The 23844-nt window shown below is 41.0% G+C and overlaps 1 long non-coding RNA gene across 1 annotated transcript in view; it reads right to left on the bottom strand.

Moving 5' to 3' along the window:
- The window catches only part of LOC145538069 (uncharacterized), a 54298-nt gene that overhangs the window by 5279 nt on the left and 25175 nt on the right, over nt 1-23844 (bottom strand). The window contains exon 3 of the long non-coding RNA XR_014076621.1: nt 19561-19815. This is a non-coding gene — a long non-coding RNA (uncharacterized LOC145538069). The remainder of the gene's footprint in view (nt 1-19560; nt 19816-23844) is intronic.

Below are 23844 nucleotides of genomic sequence, written 5' to 3'. Positions count from 1 at the left end.
GTGACATTGTACAGGAGACAGGGATCAAGAAAATCCCCATGGAAAAGAAATGCAAAAAAGCAAAATGGCTGTCTGAGGAGGCCTTACAGATAGCTGGGAAGAGAAGAGAAGCGAAAAGCAAAGGAGAAAAGGAAAGATATTCCCATCTGAATGCAGAGTTCCAGAGAATAGCAAGGAGAGATAAGAAAGCCTTCCTCAGCGATCAGTGCAAAGAAATAGAGGAAAACAACAGATTGGCAAAGACTAGAGATCTCTTCAAGAAAATTAGAGATACCAAAGGAACATTTCAAGCAAAGATGGGCTCGATAAAGGACAGAAATGGTATGGACCTAACAGAAGTAGAAGATGTTAAGAAGAGGTGGCAAGAATACACAGAAGAACTGTACAGAAAAGATCTTCACGACCCAGATAATCACGATGGTGTGATCACTCACCTACAGCCAGACATCCTGGAATGTGAAGTCAAGTGGGCCTTAGAAAGCATCACTATGAACAAAGCTAGTGGAGGTGATGGAATTCCAGTTGAGCTATTTCAAATCCTCAAAGGTGATGCTGTGAAAGTGCTGCACTCGATATGCCAGCAAATTTGGAAAACTCAGCAGTGGCCACAGGACTGGAAAAGGTCAGTCTTCGTTCCAATCCCAAAGAAAGGCAATGCCAAAGAATGCTCAAACTACCGCACAATTGCACTCATCTCACATGCTAGTAAAGTAATGCTCAAAATTCTCCAAGCCAGGCTTCAGCAATACGTGAACTGTGAACTTCCAGATGTTCAAGCTGGTTTTAGAAAAGGCAGAGGAACCAGAGATCAAATTGCCAATATCCGCTGGATCATCGAAAAAGCAAGAGAGTTCCAGAAAAACATCTATTTCTGCTTTATTGACTATGCCAAAGCCTTTGACTGTGTGGATCACAATAAACTGTGGAAAATTCTGAAAGAGATGGGAATACCAGACCATCTGACCTGTCTCTTGAGCAACCTGTATGCAGGTCAGGAAGCAACAGTTAGCACTGGACATGGAACAACAGACTGGTTTCAAATAGGAAAAGGAGTCCATCAAGGCTGTATATTGTCACCCTGCTTATTTAACTTCAATGCAGAGTACATCATGAGAAACGCTGGGCTGGAAGAAACACAAGCTGGAATCAAGATTGCCGGGAGAAATATCAATAACCTCAGATATGCGGATGACACCACCCTTATGGCAGAAAGTGAAGAAGAACTAAAGAGCCTCTTGATGAAAGTGAATGAGGAGAGTGAAAAAGTTGGCTTAAAGCTCAACGTTCAGAAAACTAAGATCATGGCATCTGGTCCCATCACTTCATGGGAAATAGATGGGGAAACAGTGGAAACAGTGTCAGACTTTATTTTTTTGGTCTCCAGAATCACTGCTGATGGTGATTGCAGCCATGAAATTAAAAGACGCTTACTCCTTGGAAGGAAGGTTATGGCCATCCTAGACAGCATATTTAAAAGCAGAGACATTACTTTGCCAACAAAAGTCCGTCTAGTCAAGGCTATGGTTTTTCCAGTGGTCATGTATGGATGTGAGAGTTGGACGGTGAAGAAAGCTGAGCACCGAAGAATTGATGCTTTTGAACTGTGGTGTTGGAGAAGACTCTTGAGAGTCCCTTGGACTGCAAGGAGATCCAATCAATCCATCCTAAAAGAGATCAATCCTGGGTGTTCATTGGAAGGTCTGATGTTGAAGCTGAAACTCCAATACTTTGGCCACCTCATGCAAAGAGTTGACTCATTGGAAAAGACCCTAATGCTGGGTAGGATTGGGGGTGGGAGGAGAAGGGGACGACAGAGGATGAGATGGTTGCATGGCATCACCGACTCGATGGACATGGGTTTGGGTAGACTCCGGGAGTTGGTGATGGACAGAGAGGCCTGGCGTGCTGCAATTCATGGGGTCGCAAAGAGTCGGACATGACTGAGCGACTGAACTGAACTGAACCGTCTGTCTCCAAAAAGGACTTCTGAGACAAAGGCTGAAACTTGACCCTTTTTGTCTTCAGTGTCTAGCAGATTGCTTGCTACGTAGTGGTTGCCCAGTTCTGGGTTGGTTGAAGTAAAATGAGTACAGAACTGATCCCATGGGCAGAAAATCAACCAACAAAATGACAGCATCACATTTCTTACATGTCCCATACTCAAGCATCACAGTATCATGTTCGCTTTTCTGAAAGTGAAAGTGTTATTGCTCAGTCGTCTTTGACTCTTTGTGATTCCATGGATTGTAGCCCACCAGGCTCCTCTGTCCCTGGAATTCTCCAGGGAAGAATACTGGAGGGGCTAGCTTTTTCCTTTTCCAGGTGATCTTCCCGATTCAGGGATCAAACCCAAGTCTCTTAGATGGCAGGCAGTCTTTACTGTCTGAGCCACCAGGGATGCCTGCTTTTCTGGCTGGGACTAAAAGAAACTGTATTTGTATTCTTTATCATTTAAATAAAGATTTAATTCATCATTAAATTATTAATAGGAATAATTCATCATTAAATAGGAAACAAAGTCCTACCTCCCTTCCAAAACACATTTCAGGAAAGTGGCATAAATGTTGGACCCTTTACCAGGCCCTGGATTCAAACCCCACTTCTGCCTCTCCTAGTTGTGAAATCTGGGGCAAAGCAGTTTACTTTCTTAGATTTTGATGTTTGCAGCTGTAAAATGGGCATTGTGATGCTTGTCTCTCACTTTTCTTGTGAAGATCAGTTGTGATGGTAGATGCGAATGTGCTTTTAGAACAGCATAGCATTCCTCTGTGGATGTGAGAGAATGTTATTTGAGGAGAAATGTTGGTGTCTAGACTTATACACTTATCTAATTAAGGGACAGGGAAACTATTTCAGTTGAAAGGTTAACTGGAGATAATATTCCGTTTCAATCAAGATTCAACTCTGCAGCATTTTGCAAATTTATATTTTCAGTTACATTGTTTCATTAGATGTTAAAAGATGTTTCAGTAGAGTTTACAGAAATCGCACTGCTGAGGAAGGCAGGGTGTTCGTGCGTCCCAAACCCTTAGCTCTTCAGGGCACGCTGAGTGTCCCAGGGCAGAGGACGTCTCTATAATTTTACCAAAGGAAGGTGGGGGCAGGGCCGACAATCAGGGCAAAGTCCAGTTTGCATACTTCAAACATAGGGCTGTGTGAATTATGACTATTTTTACATGGCAGCTGAACTATGAAACTTACACATAATGATTTGTCAGCTAGAATATGTCTACATGTCAGTCCTTTAATTTTTCTTTGCTGCTTTCTAATTTTACTGTGATGGTAACAAACGAAACCACAGCACTTCCATCAGAAACCAGAGCATGTCCATGAATAACTAACAGACTGCATACAGTTTTTCCAGTGAATTTTCAAAGCCAAACGTGGGTTGGCTTTTGTACATAAATTGCCAGTGCGCCTTTTCCATTCTGGTGGGAGCTCTCTGAAGAGAACATTACAGCTGTGATGAATAACAGTCCCTCTAAAGAAGCTGGCTTGAGGCACGCATTTCATCTCACTGAGTGGAACACTGTGCCCGTCGCCAAATGTGCTGGGTCTCCCACCATTAAATAAATATATACATATGTCACTTGGCTTTGTTTCCAAGTCCTGGTTCTATAGTAACCAAGCACTTTATTACTATTAATAATACTACAGTTATAATAGATTCAAAACCAAGGAATGGTGCTTTGTCCTTAAATGGGGACTTTGATTAAATTTCCCATTGTTCATTACTTAATTATTACTTACAGCATCTTTTAACTCTTCCCTTACCACTACAATAAATGGAGGTATTCTTTCTGATATAAATTAGCTCCAAGCAGCCAATATTCTAATCAATGAATCTATAAACATAACATTGACCTCACAGCATAGTAACAGTTAACATTTATTATGTGACAAGTATTTTCCTAATTATCACTATCCCCATTTTACAGATAAGGAAACTGAGGTTATGCAGGTTAAATTCTCTAACATGGCTTATCTTGAATTTGAACCTAAACCACTAAGTTCTAATGCTTCTCTATGTAAGTAAAGCATAAAAGCGCTGTTTGATTTTTTTCCCCAAGCAGTGGCAGAATCATAACCATCTCTGTGGTGTATAGAGAGCTTTTTCGAGAGATAATACTCATCAGTGATCTTGCAATAATGATTGCCATGATACTTTTTTTGGAAATGCTGTTTAACAAAATAACTCAGGGTTTTAGTTATAATCAATCAAGAAAATTTGAAGGCAAATAACGCTTTCCGTTTCTTTTAAAAATTGTAATAGACACAATTTTTATTTTACAATAACATCACTTAACTTTTGGGTGTTTCCTATAAGCTTTAATCTGTCTTTCTGACTCATGTGTCTCAACCCCACCACTAACCTGAAGAAGCTTACGGAAACTGCAATTCAGTGGCCCAGTTCCCAATCTCACATGCACCCCCAGCTAATGTGTACCTACTGCTTATGGAACTAAATCCAAAATCCTAAAGTCAAAGCCCTCATCAACATAGCTTCATCTTACTTACCCATTTGTATTTCCCACAACTGCTCAGCATGTATCCTTACTCTCAGTGTAATCTCAATCTGAGCAACTGCTCTGTCTTTGAGACACACACTGCTTTATTCCTGATTCCACACCTTCGATTATACAGTTCCTGCATTACGGAATGCTCACCCCCAAAGGGTGATGGAACTTGAGAGTCATTTCTTCCTTGACACCAACCATTCTAACCCATGTTGCTTTCCCCTGGTCTTCCTTCTTTTTCCTCAAGTTTGATTCATTTTTTAAAAATGGGTACAGTAATTCCTTTAGTCTCCTGGAGGATGTGAATTCTAATTGTTTCAGCATTTTCTTCTGCTCTCTTCATCTCCTCTCATCAATCTGCATTCCTTCAGCCTGTATATTTGTTTTGGGGTCACTTTCCTTCATATTGGAGGATTTTACAGTATTAGTGATCCTTAGTCTCTGTTTATATTTCAGAGGGAGGAATTAAGGTATGTGAAAGCTCTGGATGTATGAGCAGTGTGTATTATCTAATGAGCTTCTCCATAAAAGGAAAATGGCAAATTTTAATAAAAACAATACCCTGAAAAGATATCCAAGGGAAAAGTAATCCATTCTAAACTAAAGATTCATGAACAATGGAAATTTTGCACATGAAAAAAATAACTGTGTAGATGCAGAAGGAACTTATTTAATTCTAGAGCCTAGTTTAACTGTACATTGAAGAGACAAAGTTGAAATAATAAATCTTCAGTAAAGCAGCTCCACAGTTTATAACAAAGTATAATAACTCTTTTAATTCTGAACAGATAAACAAAATTGTTTTTAAAGTAACTGTTAAGAAAATTAATCTGACAGCATATCTATAAGTGTACTGATGCCCAATGGACATTTTTGAAAAACATAATTTAGGGAAGTGTAAAACAGTGTACACTTCCTCAGTTTCCTTGTTTCAACCATCTTACAAAAATATTCACTTTAAATCACATTGACTCTTTAAGAATTCTGTGGGTTATTGGTTTTTTTTTTCTTTTCACCTCATGGTTTCCTTTCCTCAGTAATAACACTGCAGTAAACCAAAAAGAAGCAAATGGGGAAAGTATTCCTCAAGACTGTTTTTCCTGTCTTGTTAGCAGAACGTCTTCAAAATAAAATATTCTTAAAAGTTTTTCAGGAGATACTGAATTCACTGTGATCCTCAAGTGAAATGAAACTTGTAAATGTCATCAAAACCTCCTTAATTCACTTTCACATATTAAATCATTTTGTCATAATAACCTCATTGATTCATCATTCCTGTTTTTTCCCTCTTTACCTATTCTTTTATCATTACCTGTTGGTGACCCTGATAGGTAACAGTACCTTTGTTGTTTGCTAGTTCTGCCTGATTTATATGGGTGAAGGAAACAGAATGTCACAAATGGTAACTACCTGGCTTTACACAGGTGCCTGGAAGATGGCTCACTGATTAATGAGAGCATCAATTTGAAGGAATCACTCGTCTGGTTTTTTACAGCTTGACTCTCTGCCCAATGAGGTAATGGCAAAAGTTTTCACTTGCCTTAAAGATGAGTTCTTGTATATTATATCAAAAAGGAGCTGAGGGTTGCAATTTAACATGTAAGATATCATTTGAAATATTAAAATGGAGAAAATGCAGCCAGCAGACAAATTGAAGTGGCAGGGGGATTAAGTACAGCTGAGGACAAAGTTATCCTGGTTCACACCATGCTCTGAGCTGTACCTTAGACTTACGTGGGGGAGCTTTTAAATAAATATCCAAAACCTGGCTCCATTCTAGATCTAGTGAAATGGGCCCGAGAACCTGCATATTTGAAAGTTTCCCAGGTAATTCTAGTGCAGTGTGGGATTGGGGACTACTGAAATAACAGGACAAGATGAATTACACAATGGATAAGAATAATGAAGCTCCCTGTGTCTTCCCAGGGCTTCCCAAGTGGTGCTAGTGGTAAAGAACCCACTTGCCAATGCAGGAGACATAAGAGATGAGGGTTTGATCCCAGGGTCTAAGAAGATCCCCTGGAGGAGGGCATGGCAACCCATCCCAGTATTCTTGCCTGGAGAATTCCATGGACAGAGGAGCTTGGAAGGCTACAGTCCCTGGGGTCGCAACGAGTCTGACATGACTAAAGTGACTTAGCACACATGTCTTTCCAATTCTGGGTCAGACACACAACAGGAGAAGATGCAAAGACATAGAAGGCACGGCTCTCCCTGCGTAGTTTTCCATCTTACCTGAGAGACAAGCACAAGTGAAGATAACTGAATGCAGCATAAAGCAAAGTACAGGTAGGTGGACGCCATGTCTACAGGGATTCTGGGAAGGAAGATCCCCATGGTGCGAAGGGTAAACAGGCTTCACAGGGGAAGCATTGAGTTGGGGGCTTTGTGGGGAGCAAGAGGAGGGTGTTCCCTGCAGGTGAGACAGAGAGCAAGGGAAGGAGTGTGCGTGGGTTATAAAAATAGTGTGCAGGCTGTCCTGGGGCTGCGGTTGAGGATGGCCCTGCTCTTCCCCCATCATCAGTTCCCACTGATGCTTTACATCAGTCCTTACTGAAACTCCTTAGTGAAGTATCATTACGGGTGAAGAACTGTGCCTTAGAGATTTTAGGAAGCTGCTCATCCCCTCTCCTAGCAGAGCATTCAGGCAAGGCAACCAAGTGACCTGGTCCTGAGGAACTGAGGAGGAAGGAGGGAACCTCTGTTACCTGCAGCTGTGACACCAGACAGGGAGAGTTTGCAGGGTCAAGGTGGAGACACAGGAGCAAACTGGCCTTGAATGCAAGAGCACCTGAGGCCCTTGATAGAAATCTACATTGAAGTGAAGAGGCTCATGGGCCAAGCTCACCAGAATCAGGGCAGAAGGTCAAGAGTGGCCCAACGCAGCATTGGAGATAGGCAGCCCTACCTACAGCCAGGTACCTCCATGCTCCTGGAGGCAGGTGTGTGTGAAGCAGGAAGTTCTGGATGCCACAAATATTTGTAACAAATTAACTAGCATTCAAGTATTTTAATATTGTTATACAAAACACTATATAGTGTTATTTTTAAGTAACATGCACCTCAGCCTGCCTCATTCTATACCTGACCCCCAGAGCATGAGGAGACATTCTGGCACCTGTGACAAACAGCAGGAGATGTTCTCCTCCAAATCAATTTTATAATTCATGACATGGCTCACAGATGGGCATTATTAACAGTGCACACCATCTGGCGACTTCCCACTTTAAACCATTACTCTTGCTAAATAGATGTTAAGCTTTCAAAATCATTATTTACAATTTTTGTGTCCTCTAAATCTCAGTGCCTTAGGTTCAAGCCTTCTGTCATGCCTGACCCCTGGACCACCCCTCCTCCAGCTAGTAAGGGTGTGGCTTGGACATGGGATGTAGGTATGTTGTGTCCATATATTGGATGAAAACAGCTAAGGGTTTAATGGTTTGTTTCTTAGGTTCATGGAAGAATGTAAAAGTAGTAATGCTATGGCATCCAAGAGGCAATGTCCAAACAGCACAGATCCTTCATGTGATGGGATGAGTCCCCTTTGGGGACCCTGCAGGGACAGGAGACTCATGGAATCAAAGCAAGCTGAAGGCAAAGGAGAAAAGGAAAGATACACCCATCTGAATGCAGCATTCCAAAGAATAGCATGGAGAGATAAGAAAGCCTCCCTCAGGGATCAATGGAAAGAAATAGAGGAAAACACAGAATGGGAAAGACTAGAGATCTCTTCAAGAAAGTTAGAGACACCAAGGGAAGATTTCATGCAAAGATGGGCACAATAAAGACAGAAACCATATGAACCTAACAAAAGCAGAAGATATTAAGAAGAGGTGGCAACAATACACAGAAGAACTATACAAAAAAGATCTTCATGATCCAGATAACCACGATGCTGTGATCACTCACCTAGAGCCAGACACCCTGGAGTTTGAACTCAAGTAGGCCTTAGGAAGCATTACTATGAACAAAACTGGTGGAGGTTAAGGAATTCCAGCTGAGCTATTTCTAAATTCTAAAAGATGATGCTGTTAAAGTACTGCACTCATTATGCCAGAAAATTTGGAAAACTCAGCAGTGGCCACAGGACTAGAAAAGGTCAGTTTTCATTCCAATCCCAAAGAAAGGCAATGCCAAAGAATGTTCAAACTACCACACAGTTGCACTCATCTCACACGCTAGCAAAGTAATGCTCAAAATTCTCCAAGCCTGGCTTCAACAGTATGTGACCCATGAAATTCCAGATGTTCAAGCTGGATTTAGAAAAGGCAGAGGAACCAGAGATCAAATTGCCAACATCCACTGGATCATAGAGAAAGCAAGAGAGTTCCAGAAAAACATCTACTTCTGCTTTATTGACTACGCCAAAGCCTCTGACCATGTGGATCACAACAAACTGGAAAATTCTTAAAGAGATGGGAATACCAGACCACATTATCTGCCTCCTGAGAAAACTGTATGCAGGTCATGAAGCAACAGCTAGAACCAGACATGGAACAATGGATTAGTTCAAATTGGGAAAGGAGTATGTCAAGGCTGTATATTGTCGCTTTGCTTATTTGACTTATATGCAGAGCACATCATGAGAAATGCTGGACTGGATGAAGCACAAGCTGGAATCAAGATTGCCAGGAGAAATATCAGTCACCTCAGATATGCAGATGACACTGCCCTTATGGCAAAAAGCAAAGAGGAACTAAAGGGCCTCTTGATGAAAGTGAAAGAGGAGAGTGAAAAAGTTGGCTTAAAGTTAACATTCAAAAAACTAAGATCATGGCATCTGGTCCCATTACTTCCTGGCAAATAGATGGGGAAACAAAGGAAACAGTGACAGACTTTATTTTCTTGGGCTCTAAAATCACTGCAGATGGTGACTGCAGCCTTGACATTAAAAGACACTTGCTCCTTGGATGAAAAGCTATGATCAACATAGATAGCATATTAAAAAGCAGAGACATTACTTTACCGACCAAGGTCCATCTAGTCAAAGCTATAGTTTTTCCAATAGTCTTGTATGGATGTGAGAGCTGGACTATAAAGAAAGCCGAGCACTGAAGAATTAATGCTTTTGAACTCTGGTGTTGGAAAAGACTCTTGAGAGTCCCTTGGACTGCAAGGAGATCCAACCAGTCCATCCTAAAGGAAATCAGTCCTGAATATTCATTGGAAGGACTGATGTTGAAGCTGAAGCTCCAAACTTTCTCCACCTGATGCGAAGAACTGACTCACTGGAAAAGACCTTGATGTTGGGAAAGATTGAAGGTGGGAGGTGAAGGGGACGACAGAGGATGAGATGTTTCCATGACATCACTGACTCGATGGACATGAATTGAGGAAGTTCCAGGAGTTGGCAATGGACAGGGAGGCCTGGCATGCTGCAAGTCCATGGGGTCGCAAAGAGGTGCACATGACTGAACTGAACGGAAGTGGCAGAGATGTGATCTGAATTTAGCCCGTGTGATTCCCAAGTTAAGTTTCCTTCCACCATATTATACCCTGATACCTGGATGCCATGTGCAGTCTGCAGAGAGATACCAGTGATAACTCTTGTTCAGGAACATTCACCATAGCTGTACTGACAAGGCTGGAATGTACAAGAGTATAAATCATGATTCCTTGCTAGCATCTGATTAAAGCCAAACAAAATGAGAGTACATTAGGTGCTGAAGTAGACCAATTCTCCAGCAATCCTCTTCGGAATTTACTGATCTAGGTTATTTAAGATTCATTTTGATGATTTACCCTTTAATATTTGCATTCTTTGAACATCCATGATAGATGCATTGCAAAATATTTAAACAATCGAAAAAGATATACAGTAACTAGTAAGTTCCCCATCATTTTCAGTTAGAAAACAAAATACACCTCCAGAAGGTTCAAATTCAGAGGTGTTAATAAAGGGACCACTCACAGATGGGTGGGTAGGGTTAAGGGATTAAAAAAGGGGGCTGTGGAAGCCCCAGAGACTAGCAACAGCTAAAGAAGGAAAGGATCTTACTGGAGCCCAGTGAGAGCTGGGGCTAAGTGTGTTCTAGACACTGCACCAAAGTGGGGAGACCTCAGAGAAGAAATCTCTCCATCTTTCTCTCTTACCACCCTCAGATCCCTGCTGGTGCCTCCCATGGCCAAATCCAAGAGGAAGTCAACCATCAAGGGGAGCTAGATGATGGAGGACAGACTCTGAAAGGAACACAGTTGAGAAAGGAAAATGAGTTCAAGTTTCTCTGGGCTGGAGTCAGACCCAGAAAACAATCAACATAGCACCACCCTAGACCCCCAAGCACCACCTCTCCCCAATAACTATTATTCATGGTTTTTTATAACCATCTAGAAATAGTCTATGTATATTCAAGCTGCAAATGTAATATATGCCAACTCATTTTATACATAAATAGTAGTGAACCCTTTCCTTGCTTCCCCTTGTTTCTCAGTCTTAGATTGAGACTGTTCTAGCATCCATGGGACTGCCTTGTTCTTGGAGACCAGAAGCCTTAAAAGTGTGGCCCCCAGACAGGCAGCAACAGCATCACTTGGGAACTTGTTAGAAATGCAAATAAGTCAGAAACTCTGGGAATGAGACTCAGCAATACGTCTTAACAAGCCCTGTGGCACATTTTGATGCACATTATAGTTCAAGAACCAGAGTTCTAGACTTTCTGAATGAGTCTAGCCTCACCTGATCAAGGCTTCTGGCTGCTCCCAGGTCAATGTACCTGAGTAATTGATGGACAGAGAACCACATTATCAGGCTCTCAGGGCCATGTCTTTCCACTATATCTGTGAGTAAGAAAAACGAAAGCACTAAATGTTGAGTCAGTATCTGATATCAACTCTATGTACAAACTAGGACCCCAAAACAGCATGGAAAGGAGAGACTCACTCTCTTCCTCCTGACACAGCCTCCTTTCTCTCTTTTTGTATATTTAGTTCTTTGGATGCAGGCTATGTTTTAATATGTTTGGTTGAATATGTGATGCAATACAAGCTAAATATAATCATGGAGAGGCACAATCACATGCTTAGGGTTGGCATTTGCTTGGAATCCACAACAATGAGACTCACTATTCATCCCAGTCCCTCAGGGCACTGACTCCCTCAGGAAGGTCTTGCCAAGCATTTCTCGGCTGTTGGTTAATGTGGCTCAAACACAGCATATAAGGCAATGAATGGTACACACAGAAGATGGACACCTTGTCCTTTGGAAGCTTGCAAACCAGCCTGAGGTTTGGGAGGCACTTTTTAGCATTGTGAATCCAAGACCCTCAAGTGCCTTGGTTCCCCATCTATAGAATGGCAGTGATAGAAATGGCAGCCACTATGGAGAATAGTATGGCGGTTCCGTAAAAAACTAAAAATTGAGCTACCATAGAGCCAGCAATCCCATTCCTAGGCAAAGGATGCAGGCATTCCAATGTTCATTGCAGCACTATTTACTATAGCCAGGACATGGAAGCAACCTAATGTTCATCAACAGAGGCATGGATAAAAAAGATGTGGTATGTATATACAATGGGATATTACTCAGCCATAAAAAAAGAATGAAATGACAGACCTAGAGATTATCATACTATGTGAAATATGTCAGCAGAGAAAGACAAATATTGTATAATACTGCTAATATGTGGAATTTAGAAAAATGATACAGATGAACTTAATTGTAAAGCAGAAATAGAGTCACAGATGTAGAGAACAAACTTACAGTTACCAAGAGGGGAAGGAAGAAGACAAATTGGGAGACTGGGATTGACATATATACACTACTATGTATAAAATAAATAACATGTATAAAATAAATAACTCTTATGTATAAAATAAAGAACCTACTATATAGCATAGGGACCTCTGCTCAATGGTCTGTGGTGACCTAAATGGGAAGGAAATCTTAAAAAGTGCGGGTAAATGTATACATATAACTGAATTCACTTTGCTGTATAGCAGAAACTAACACAACATTATAAAGCAACTATACTGCAATAAAAATTAATTTTTTAAAAAAGGAAAGAAATGGCAGGGCCACTGGCTTGCACAATTCCCTGGAGCATCATTGAGGCACAGTATGATGTGAGTAGTGCTCCCTGGAGGGTGAGAGTTGAATGAATGAATAAACAAGAGGCTCTTCTGGTGCCTGCTACTGGGCTGAGCAATTCCACTGTGTGGCAAAAAACTATGATGGAAAGTGTACTTTGAGTCAGGCAGTCTGGAATTGAGTCCAGCCTCCCTTTCTTTCTTACATGAGGCAAGCTCATTCAACTAGAGGTATCCCTTTGATGTATCACCTAGAGGCATGCATGCAATAAATATTTGTTGAAAAACTGAATGTACCTTTATGACTACTAGTTTCTTGCTCAGTATAATGGGGTCAATAATATACTTTATCTCATAGGGATAAATTCAGATTAGTTGAGATTTAAATATTTGAACAAATGTTTTGAAAGGTCTGGCGCAATGGAAGGAATTCAATATGCGCTGTTATAGTAACCACGTACCAAGGAATGATTTAAACACATTACAAAGATTCCGAACCTGGGATAGCATGTCCTGAGTCAGTCTCCAGAAATAGAACTATTCTAGATTATTCATGATTAAATTTTCATTTCTATAAGGAACTGGAGAAGCAAAGAGAGAAACATTTAAAACAGTGGGAGCATGATCCTGGCTGTATATTAGATTCACATGTGCTCATGCTAAGCTGCTTCAGTCATGTCTGACTCTGCGACCCCATGGACTGTAGCCCACCAGACTCCTCTGTCCATGGGATTCTCCAGGCAAGCATACTGGAATGGGTTGTCATTTCCCTCTCCAGGGGATCTTCCAGATCCAGGGACGAAACCCACATCTCTTACATCTCTTGCATTGGCAGGTGGGTTCTTCACCACTAGTGCCACCTGGGAAGCCCAGATTCACATGGGGAGCTTCTAAAAATTGACAATTAAGTCAAATCCTGGGTCATGGGTCTTGAGTATGGGTATTTTTAAAAACTGCCTCCTGTGAGTCTAAGGTGTAACCACAAGGGAGAACTCTGACTTATGGACACCTATTACATGCCAAGTGTGTTAGATGTTAGACAAATAGCACCTCCTTCAGTTCTCACAACAACTCTCCATACTAGGTACTGTATGCCTGTTTCACAGATGAGGAAATCAAGGATCAGAGGCTAAACAAAAATCACTGTGGTCATAGCTAGTGTGACAGATCCCAGCATTGAAACCTAACCTGGAACCATCTGACTCTGAGGCTAGTGCTCTGAATTTCACTGCTTTGCACTCCATCTGAAAGGATCCTGTAAGAAGGGCATCACAAGAGGGCATTGGGCCAAGAAGAAGGAGACAAGGGAAGGACCCAGGGACCAACTGAAGTTCGGTCACTAGGACAAGTCATAGCAGTATTACCAGAAGAGAAAGGTGAAGTCCAGAATGCCCTATGTTATTTCTGACTAGTCCCTCTTTGGGCTGAGGCTGGGCTTGTGATGGGCTCACCAGCCTCTGTTGTACAGTCAGAGCCCAACATATAGGATGGTATATGCCTGTGCTCTCCCACGCGGCAAAGGGTCATTTACAGCAGAAAATATGGGAGTTGTTTTCCTTTCCAAATAAGTGATGTTTCTTGGTAAAATGCCAAGGAAATTCCTAAAAGTGTCAGAAATAGAGTTTCTAAGTGTATTTTTAGCAAAGAATGATTGGTTTGGGGCAGTAATTGACAGCTTCCTAAGTGAACCAAATACAAAATGTTACAAAATGTCAGAGTTTGCATCCAAGACAAACTAGCCCTCTTGTACCTCTGTAATTGTGACATGGGCTCAATTCTCTTTGGGTCTAGATGTTGAGTTTTTACTGTGAATACCACCATCCCATAACTGACTATAAAATGTGAAACTCTGAGCTTGGATGGAGACAAACAAAATGTTTCTGTTCTTCTACGAAAGAATTGTATTTCACCTCTGTAAAACCATCTTCCAAAGCAATTGGGTGGGACAAGGGAGGGGAATTAGCACATTTTTTGGTTATGAATTCAGTTTGTTTGGTTCTCTTGGGCCCAAGCCAACAATTGGATGATCAAATAAGAGACCTCAGGGAATAAAATATCGGATGGTCAAATAAGAGACCTCAGAGAATAAAATCTCTGCACAGCTAACTTCATAATCATATTAGCAGTTTGGACAACCCATAGTTCTTACAAGTTACCATTAAATTATTGGGAAGTGATCTAAACTTTGAGTTTCCTCATCTGTAAATGAAGGGGGATGAGGTAGGACTTGATATTGAGAGAAGTTTCGAGGCCAGAAATTCCATACTTCTCTGAAACTCTACTCATTGAATTGACTCTTTAGGTTAGAATTTAAAATTCCATGCTTCTCTGAAACCCACAAGCCCAGTCTCAGCCTAAAGGGGAACTTGTCAAAATAATGGTTTTTTTTTGAGGAAATAAGTTATTTTTATTTATCAAAAGACTAGTTCAATAGAACCATTTCCCTCCAATTTTTTTGACTCTTAATATGACAGTGATTTTATAATGTAACTTTCTATATGGAGAACATAAAGGTAATTAAGCCTCCACTCTACCAAGGGTGATGGAGATGGAAATGGTTAACCCCAATATCCTCGCCTGGGAAATCCCACAGGCAGAAGAAGACTGGTGGGCTATAGCCCATGGGATCACAGAGAGTTGGACATGACTGACTGACACACACAGACACACTGCCATGGGTGATAGAAATTTTTTTTAAAGAAACGAATAGAAGCAAACATTTTTTAATTATACCAAGAGCAGTAAATGATCAAGAGGAAGGCATACATTTCAGATAAAAGTAAGAAATGGATTCTTGGATAGCTTCAGTTCAGTTCAGACACTCAGTCATGTCCAACTCTTTGTGATCACATGAACTACAGCATGCCAGGCCTCCCTGTCCATCACCAACTCCCAGAGCTTGCTCAATTCATGTCCATTGAGTTGGTGATGCCACCCAAACATCTCATCCTCTGTCATCCCCTTCTCCTGCCTTCAATCTTTCCCAGCATCAGGGTCTTTTCCAGTGAGTCAGTTCTTCACATCAGGTGGACAAAGTATGAGAACTTCAGCTTCAGCATCAGTCCTTCCAATGAATATTCAGGACTGATTTCCTTTAGGATGGACTGGTTGGATCTCCTTGCAGTCCAAGCGACTCTCAAGAGTCTTCTCCAACAACACAGTTCAAAAGCAGCAGTTCTTTGGCACTCAGCTTTCTTTATGGTCCAACTCTCACATCCATACAAGACTACTGGTAAAGCTATAGCTTTGAATAGATGGACCCTGGTTGGTAAAATAATATTTCTGCTTTTTAATATGCTGTCTAGGTTGGTCACAGTTTTTCGTCCAAGGAGCGAGTGTCTTAATTTCAAGGCTGCAGTCACCATCTGCAGTGATTTTAGAGCCCAAGAAAATAAAGTCTGTCGCTGTTTCCTTTGTTTCCCCATCTATTTGCCATGGAGTGATGGCACCGGATGCCATGATCTTAGTTTTTTGAATGTTGACTTAAAGCCAACTTTTTCACTCTCCTTTTTCACTTTCATCAAGAGGCCCTTAAGTTCCTCTTTGGTTTTTGCCATAAGGGTGGTGTCATCTGCCTATCTGAGGTTACTGATATTTCTCCTAGCAATCTTGATTCCAGCTTGTGCTTCATCCAGTCCAGCATTTCTCATGATGTGCTCTGCATATAAGTCAAATAAGCAGAGTGACAATATACAGCCTTGATGTACTCCTTTCCCAATTTGGAGCCAGTCTGTTGTTCCATGTCCAGTTCTAACTGTTGCTTCTTGACCTGCATACAGATTTTTCAGGAGGCAGGAAAGGTGGTCTGGTAAGCTTAAACATGGACACCTTAAACATGAAATTAATGAAAAGCAAAATATCTGACCACATTGAAAAAGATTTAAACTCCTTGCCAATTTGACACAAAACACTGACATCAACTAAGATAAAAAAAAAAACTAAACATATACCATTGTAACCTGGGCACCAGCAACAAACTAGTCAGTAAGGGTCATTAATTTAAAGAGTATTTAATATTAGTCACGACCCAAGAAAACTTGGGGCTTCCCAAACGGCTTAGTGTAAAAGAATCCCACCTGCCAACGCAGGAGACGGAGGTTAGATCCCTGGGTCAGGAAGATCCTCCAGAGAAGAAAATGGCAACCCACTCCAGTATTCTTGCCTTGGAAATCCCATGGACAGAAGAGCCTGGTGGGCTACAGTCCATGGGGTTACAAAAGAGTTGTACACAAAATTACCAACTAAACAACAAGAAAACTTGAAATGTTCTGAAATTTTATAGCTTATGTATCAAAGTAATTTGGGAGAAAAATTCCAAAATTTGATAATAACCCTAAAAATGTACTTGGCATTATCATTAACAAGGTATAAAACTTAAAGAAAAATTTTCAAGCCATCTAAATACAATCAGTTCAGTTCAGTTCAGTTGCTCAGTCGTGTCCAACTCTTTGCGACCCCATGAATCGCAGCACGCCAGGCCTCCCTGTCCATCACCAACTCCCTGAGTCCACCCAAACCCCTGTCCATCGAGTTGGTGATGCCATCCAACCATCCCATCCTCTGTCGTCCCCTTCTCCTCCTGTCCCCAATCCTTCCCAGTATTAAGGTCTTTTCCAATGAGTCAACTCTTTGCATGAGGTGGCCAAAGTATTGGAGTTTCAGCTTCAACATCAGTCCTTCCAATGAACATCCAGGACTGATCTCCTTTAGGATGGACTGGTTGGATCTCCTTGAAGTCCAAGGGACTCTCAAGAGTCTTCTCCAACACCACAGTTCAAAAGCATCAATTCTGCGGCGCTCAGCTTTCTTCACTGTCCAACTCTCACATCCATACTTGACCACTGGAAAAACCATAGCCTTGACTAGACAGACCTTTGTTGGCAAAGTAATGTCTCTGCTTTTAAATATGCTATCTAGGTTGGTCATAACCTTCCTTCCAAGGAGTAAGTGTCTTTTAATTTCATGGCTGCAATCACCATCAGCAGTGATTTTGGAGCCCAAAAAAATAAAGTCTGACACTGTTTCCACTATTTCCCCATCTATTTGCCATGAAGTGATGGGACCAGATGCCATGATCTTAGTTTTCTGAACAATGAGCTTTAAGCCAACTTTTTCACTCTTCTCTTTCACTTTCATCAAGAGGCTCTTTAGTTCTTCACTTTCTGCCATAAGGGTGGTGTCATCTGCATATCTGAGGTTATTGATATTTCTCCCGGCAATCTCGATTCCAGATTGTGTTTCTTCCAGCCCAGCGTTTCTCATGATGTACTCTGCACATAAGTTAAATAAGCAGGGTGACAATATACAGCCTTGACGTACTCCTTTTCCTATTTGGAACCAGTCTGTTGTTCCATGTCCAGTTCTAACTGTTGTTTCCTGACCTGCATACAGGTTTCTCAAGAGACGGGTCAGATGGTCTGGTATTCCCATCTCTTTCAGAATTTTCCACAGTTTATTGTGATCCACACAGTCAAAGGCTTTGGCATAGTCAATAAAGCAGAAATAGATGTTTTTCTGGAACTTTATTGCTTTTCTGATGATCCAGCAGATGTTGGCAATTTGATCTCTGGTTCCTCTGCCTTTTCTAAAACCAGCTTGAACATCTGGAAGTTCACAGTTCACGTATTGCTGAAGCCTGCCTTGGAGAATTTTGAGCATTACTTTACTAGTGTGTGAGATGAGTGAAATTGTGCAGTAGTTTGAACATTCTTTGGCATTGCCTTTCTTTGGGATTGGAATGAAAACTGACTTTTTCCTAAATACAATAATGCTTATTAAACTGACTAAGGTCCAAAGTAGGGCTTTAAATGTAATATTGAGTGTTAGAAACAACAGAGACTTCAGAGCCAGCCAGACATGCATACAAACCTAGGATGTTCTGTCACTTTCCTGTGAACCTTCCCTTTGAGGCTCGGGTTTCTCCTCAATAAAATAGAAATAAGCTCTAGTCACATCAGAGTTATCATTAGGATTAAAGAGAGACTAAAAACATAAGCAGTATAGTAGTGCGTGGTAGGTGTCCTTATCGTTACTATGATCAATGACATGGGCTGACTTCCTCAGTCACCTAGATTCTCCCTCTGCTGTGTACTACTTAGATTTTGAAGATGAGCAATTATGTTGAGAAAGTGAGACTAGAATAGGATGTAACAGAGGTTTCTTATATAGGTGGTGGCTTGGGAAAGTGATAACTTGGGAAAATGTTGAGGAAGATTGAAGATAAAAAAGTAATTTAGAATAACACATCCATGTTGAATGTATGCTTCTTGCTGATGTTTCAGGGGCTAATAACACCCCTTCCTTCCTCTTCAGAATTTGGAACCAAGAGGTAGACACAAAGTTACACAGAGGGAGATCAAAGTGAGACTTCACTATTCATAAATAAAGCTGGCTTGGAGAACAGAGTTTAAGCATGTGACACATGGATCCTAATACCCCACCTAATTTAAGACTCCACAGCTTCCTTGGAAGGGCTGTTCCACCTTGGGTCATCCCACAGGACTACTTTTCTAAGCTCACCTGTTGAGTTGCAGAGTCAGCCTCCCTCTGTAGTTGGAGCACAGGGCTGAGTGCCTTCTCCAAAATGATAAAATTTGGGAAGTCTGTTCAGGTAAAGTCTGTTAGCCCAGAGAGGAGAGAGTGAGGGACAAAAAGAAGCTCCTGGAAGGGAAATTCTCAAACTTTTCTCCTTCCCCTCCTCCTGGAAAGTGGAATGGTTAATCTCTTCCTTCTATGGAAACCTATGGGGGCGTGGGGAGGACGTGATCCTCCCCAACTAACATTCTTATCTTGGATCTGCTTATCAAATGAGAGTGAAAGAGAATTTTATTCCCTGCTTTTTATTCCTTTCTGTTGATCTTGGGTATGAGAATTGTATTGGGAAAGATTATACATACAGAAAGACATAATGATTGATAGATATAGAGACTTGACTACTACAGTGGATATATTGGTTATCTATTGTTGTATAACAAATTACTCCAAACACAGTGACTTAAAACAATAAATATTATCTCACATAGTTTCTGTGCAGGTTGAGTTCAAGCATGGCTTAGGTGGATGGTTCTGGCTCAGGATCTGTCATGAGATCGTAGTTAAAATGCTGCCTGGGGCTGTGGTCTCTTGAAGCTTAACTGGAGCTGGAAATTCACTTCTGAGATGACTCCCTCACATGGCTGTTGATAGGAGCCTTAGTTCTTTGCACATGGATCTTCCTTAGGGCTACTTGAGTGTTCTCATGACATGGCAGCTGGCTTCCCCCAGGATGAGTGATCTAGCAGAAAGCAAAGCAAAGGCTGCAATGTCTTTTATGACCTATCGTTGGAAGTTGCACTTGTATCATTTCTGCAGTGTCTTATTGTTATACAGTCAGCCCTTTTCAAGTGTGAGGGGCCATACAGGTGCATGAAGATTGGGTTGTTGTTGTTGTTTAGTTGCTAAGTCATGTCTGGCTCTTTGTGATCCCATGGACTATAGCCTACAATCCTCCTCTGTCCATGGAATTTCCCAGGCAAGGATACTGGAGTGGGTTGCCATTTCCTTCTCCAGGAGATCTTCCCAACCCAGGGATCGAACCCAGGTCTCTTGCATTGCAGATGGATTCTTTACCATCTGAGCCACCAGGAAAGCCCATACCTGGCACAACTAGTTGTCAAATAAAAGAGGAAACTTCTCTGTAGACGGGAGCTGAAACCCATTATGTGCAGTACCCTCTGGAAGCACCTTGTAATTGTGAAATCAGCAGGTGGGCTTATCCCATTCATGTGGGAAAAGGATGAGGGTTGATTTGAGGGGCTCTACTGTGAGGCCAGAGTTCCCAACCATGCCCTTTCTGAGGCCTCTTCCTTTTTCTGGGGCCACCTGCCCCTACTGAGCCATTACCTGGAGGTCCCTGAAGGCCATCTGCTTTGGGGAGTGTGACTGGGACTAGGCAGGAAGCTGTGTTTCCCAGCTTCATCACACTGGGCTTTCTCAAACTGGGGAAAGGAGCTGGGTGACAAGGTCTGTGTGTGGTGTGGGTGTGGAGTGGGTACTGAAGGGACACCTGCAGCTGGGCTGGGGAGCTCTGGTTCCCCTCCTTTGTTTATCCCCTACAACTGTGGCAAGAAGACCAAGCCTCTAAGAATGTGTAGTATTTCCCAGAGAGACAAGATAATGAGTATTTTTCCTAGCTTATCCAGGAAGTTAACACAGAATACATTCTTAATTGCTTTTAGAAGCATTTATCCAATTGAGTGTAACTAGTAATTTCAGAAAGTGCCCAGTAATATGAATGTTACAGCATACTTAGAGGGCTTTGCTCCAAATGCTCCAAGCATTTCCTCAGTTAGGCTTTGAGGATGATGCTGGCATTTGGCTCTAGAAGCTAATCTGAATTCCTGAGGACTCTGTGTCCAGCCTTCATTGCCCTTCAGTTTTCTAAGGTAAGGACCCAGTGGTTTACTGTCTTTCATCTTTAGGTCATTTCAGACATCCTCCAAAGTGATTTCTAAATGCCCTGGTAGGAAATTGAGAGTCACACAGGAGTCACTTTCATGGCAAACCTCCCTTCCCTCCACCCTCACAAAGCCCAGAGCCAAGGAGATGCCTGTTTGGCTTTAAGTCTGGTCAGATAAACACTGTCTGAGCTTTGCCACTTTATCCACAATATAACCTGGGAGAAATGACGTAAATTTCTCCACTTTAGATTGCTCATCTGTAACATGAAGGAGTGATAGTACCAATTTGCAGGTGTTATGAGAATGAAGTGAAATACTGCGTGTAAAGCATTTATCTCAGGCCTGATCCATGGCACACATTCAGTACTTGTCAGTAGTGATTATTCAGTGACTTGAGGCTCCCAGTTTTCAAAAAATTATCTACAAACTTATACCAATGGGGAAAGCAGTGGAGAAGGATGAATTAGGAGTTTGGGATTAACATACTGTGTGTGTGTGTGTGTGTGTGTGTGTGTGTGTGTGTGTGTGTGTGTGTGTGTGTGTGTGTGTGTGTGTGTGTGTGTGTGTGTGTGTGTGTGTGTGTGTGTGTGTGTGTGTGTGTGTTAGTCACTCAGTCTCAGTCATGTCTGACTCTTTGTGACCCCATGGACTGTAGTCCACCAGACTCCTCTGTCCATGGAATTCTCCAGGCAAGAATACTGGAGTGGGTAGCCATTCCCTTCTCCAGTGAATGTATACACGCTACTCTATGTAAAATAGGTAACCAACAGGGACCAACAAGGACCTACTGTATAGCACAGGGAACTATACTCAATATTTTGTAATAACCTATAAGGGAAAGAATCCAAAAAAGAATAGAAATATATATATATTCATATACATATAACTAGTTGCTGTATTATACACCTGAAACTAACACATTATAAGTCAACTATACCACAATTAAAAAAAGAAAAAAAGTACTAATGCAAAATAATTCTTGCTTATAGACACATAAATTAAATCCAATAGAGGTTTAACTGGATTCTGTTACCCACTGTGGAAAACATCAGTTTTGCCTTCATTTGCATATTCATTTTGTTATTCCTGATCTATAAATGTGTTCTTCCTTTGAACTGTGGTAACGTCTTACCAATTCTCTTTAATAGCAAGGTATCTACAATCTTTAAACTGTGTTCACTTAAAAAAAAAATTGCTTTGGGCGATGTGGCCATCTTAAAATATTGTTTCCAATCAATGAACATGGAATGTCTTTCCATTTGTTCGTGTCTTTAATTTTTTCAGAAATATTCTTTAATTTTCAATGTACAAGTATTTCATCTCCTTGGTTAGGTTTACTCCCAAGTATTTTATTCTTTCTGATGCTATTATAAACAGAATTGTTTCTTTAATAATTGTTAGTGTACAGACACACAACTGATTTTTGTGTCTTGATTTCATATCCTTCAACTTTGACAAATTTGCTCATTAGTTCTAACAGTTTGTGTGTGTGTGTAAAATGTTTAGGGCTTTGTACATGTTAGATCATGTCACCTGTAAAGAGATTATTTTATTTCTTGCTTTTTAATTTAGATGCCTTTTATTTATTTGCCTTGCCTTAGTGCTCTAACTTTAATGCTCTTCGTTTTGAAAGTGAAAGTGAAAGTCTCTAAGTCGTGTCCGACTCTTTGTGACCCCATAGACTATACAGTCCATGGAATTCTTCAGGTCAGGATATTGGAGTGGGTAGCCGTTCCCTTCTGCAGGGATATTCCCAACCAAGGGATTGAACCCAGGTCTCCCACACTGCAGGCGGATTCCTTACCAGCTGAGTCACTAGGGAAGCCCTCATTTTGGAGACTAAAAAATTAAGGAGTTAGGCAATGTCTTACTACTGAAAACATTTAAGATCTTCATTTCCCAAGATTCTTGTTTTTCATGTTTTATGCACACACTTAATCCCAATGGGATGAGCAAGAAAGCTGTCTTTTACCTAGTAAGGGTCAGAGTCCTCTCTGGTCCTAAGTCCTATTTGGTGGAGGACTTAGGTCAAGAAGATAGTAAAGTTCTACAGAGAACCAAGTTTACTCATGCTGAAAAACAAATTATTTCTACCATTTTCTGAGGTGTTATGTCCTTACCTCCTCTTTGGAGGAGTTATTCTTTTAAAATAAGTAATCTTTAAAAGTATACTTCCTCATATTTCTGTACATATCTCCCCTCACCAATTATGATTATTTTTAAAAATTGTCTTAAATGATAAAATGCCCAGCCAATGCTAATAATTTCTTTTATGGATTCTAGTAGTCATTTCAACCACATATACTATATATGAAGTTATACAGCACTGTATGCTATCACATGAGGCAATTGTGGCCCAGGATATTTTTGTATCTCACTCAAAAGTCATAGAGCTTGTGAGTGATGGTGCCAGATTTTGAACCCTGCAACCCAGGTCCTGAGTGCCTGCTTGCAGCAAATGGCCCCGTTTCTAGCCTAAGCCTTGCTCTTAATTTTAGGCGATCCAAAACATGAATTTTCAGAGAACATATCATCAGGCTGTAGATGTTTAAGTTGCTGGAATTCCCTTCTGTTTGGTGGTTCTTCAGAGAGGCATATTCAGATGTCTAGAACTCAATTGGTTTTGAAACAAGAACAAACCCCTTGATATCCATATGGAGATTTGCATCCTGCCTACACTTTAAATTAACCTTATTGATGGATTTCCTGCTAAGCTTAGTTTCATTTATTATGCATGTTCCTTTTACTAGGTGGAAGAAAAACAACATGTGTGAATTATCCTCTAAATAAAGCAATATATAAACCAGGCTTATAAATTTTCTAAAGTTTATTTTTATTTGCCTAGCTCTTCTGTACTTTTTTGG

Source organism: Giraffa tippelskirchi, chromosome 2, assembly GCF_054371585.1.
Source record: "Giraffa tippelskirchi isolate mGirTip1 chromosome 2, T2T-mGirTip1v1.2.pri, whole genome shotgun sequence".
NCBI classification, from domain to species: Eukaryota; Metazoa; Chordata; class Mammalia; order Artiodactyla; family Giraffidae; genus Giraffa; species Giraffa tippelskirchi.
The sequence above is the reverse complement of the archived record's forward strand: the minus strand, read 5'-3'. Positions and strand labels throughout refer to the sequence as shown.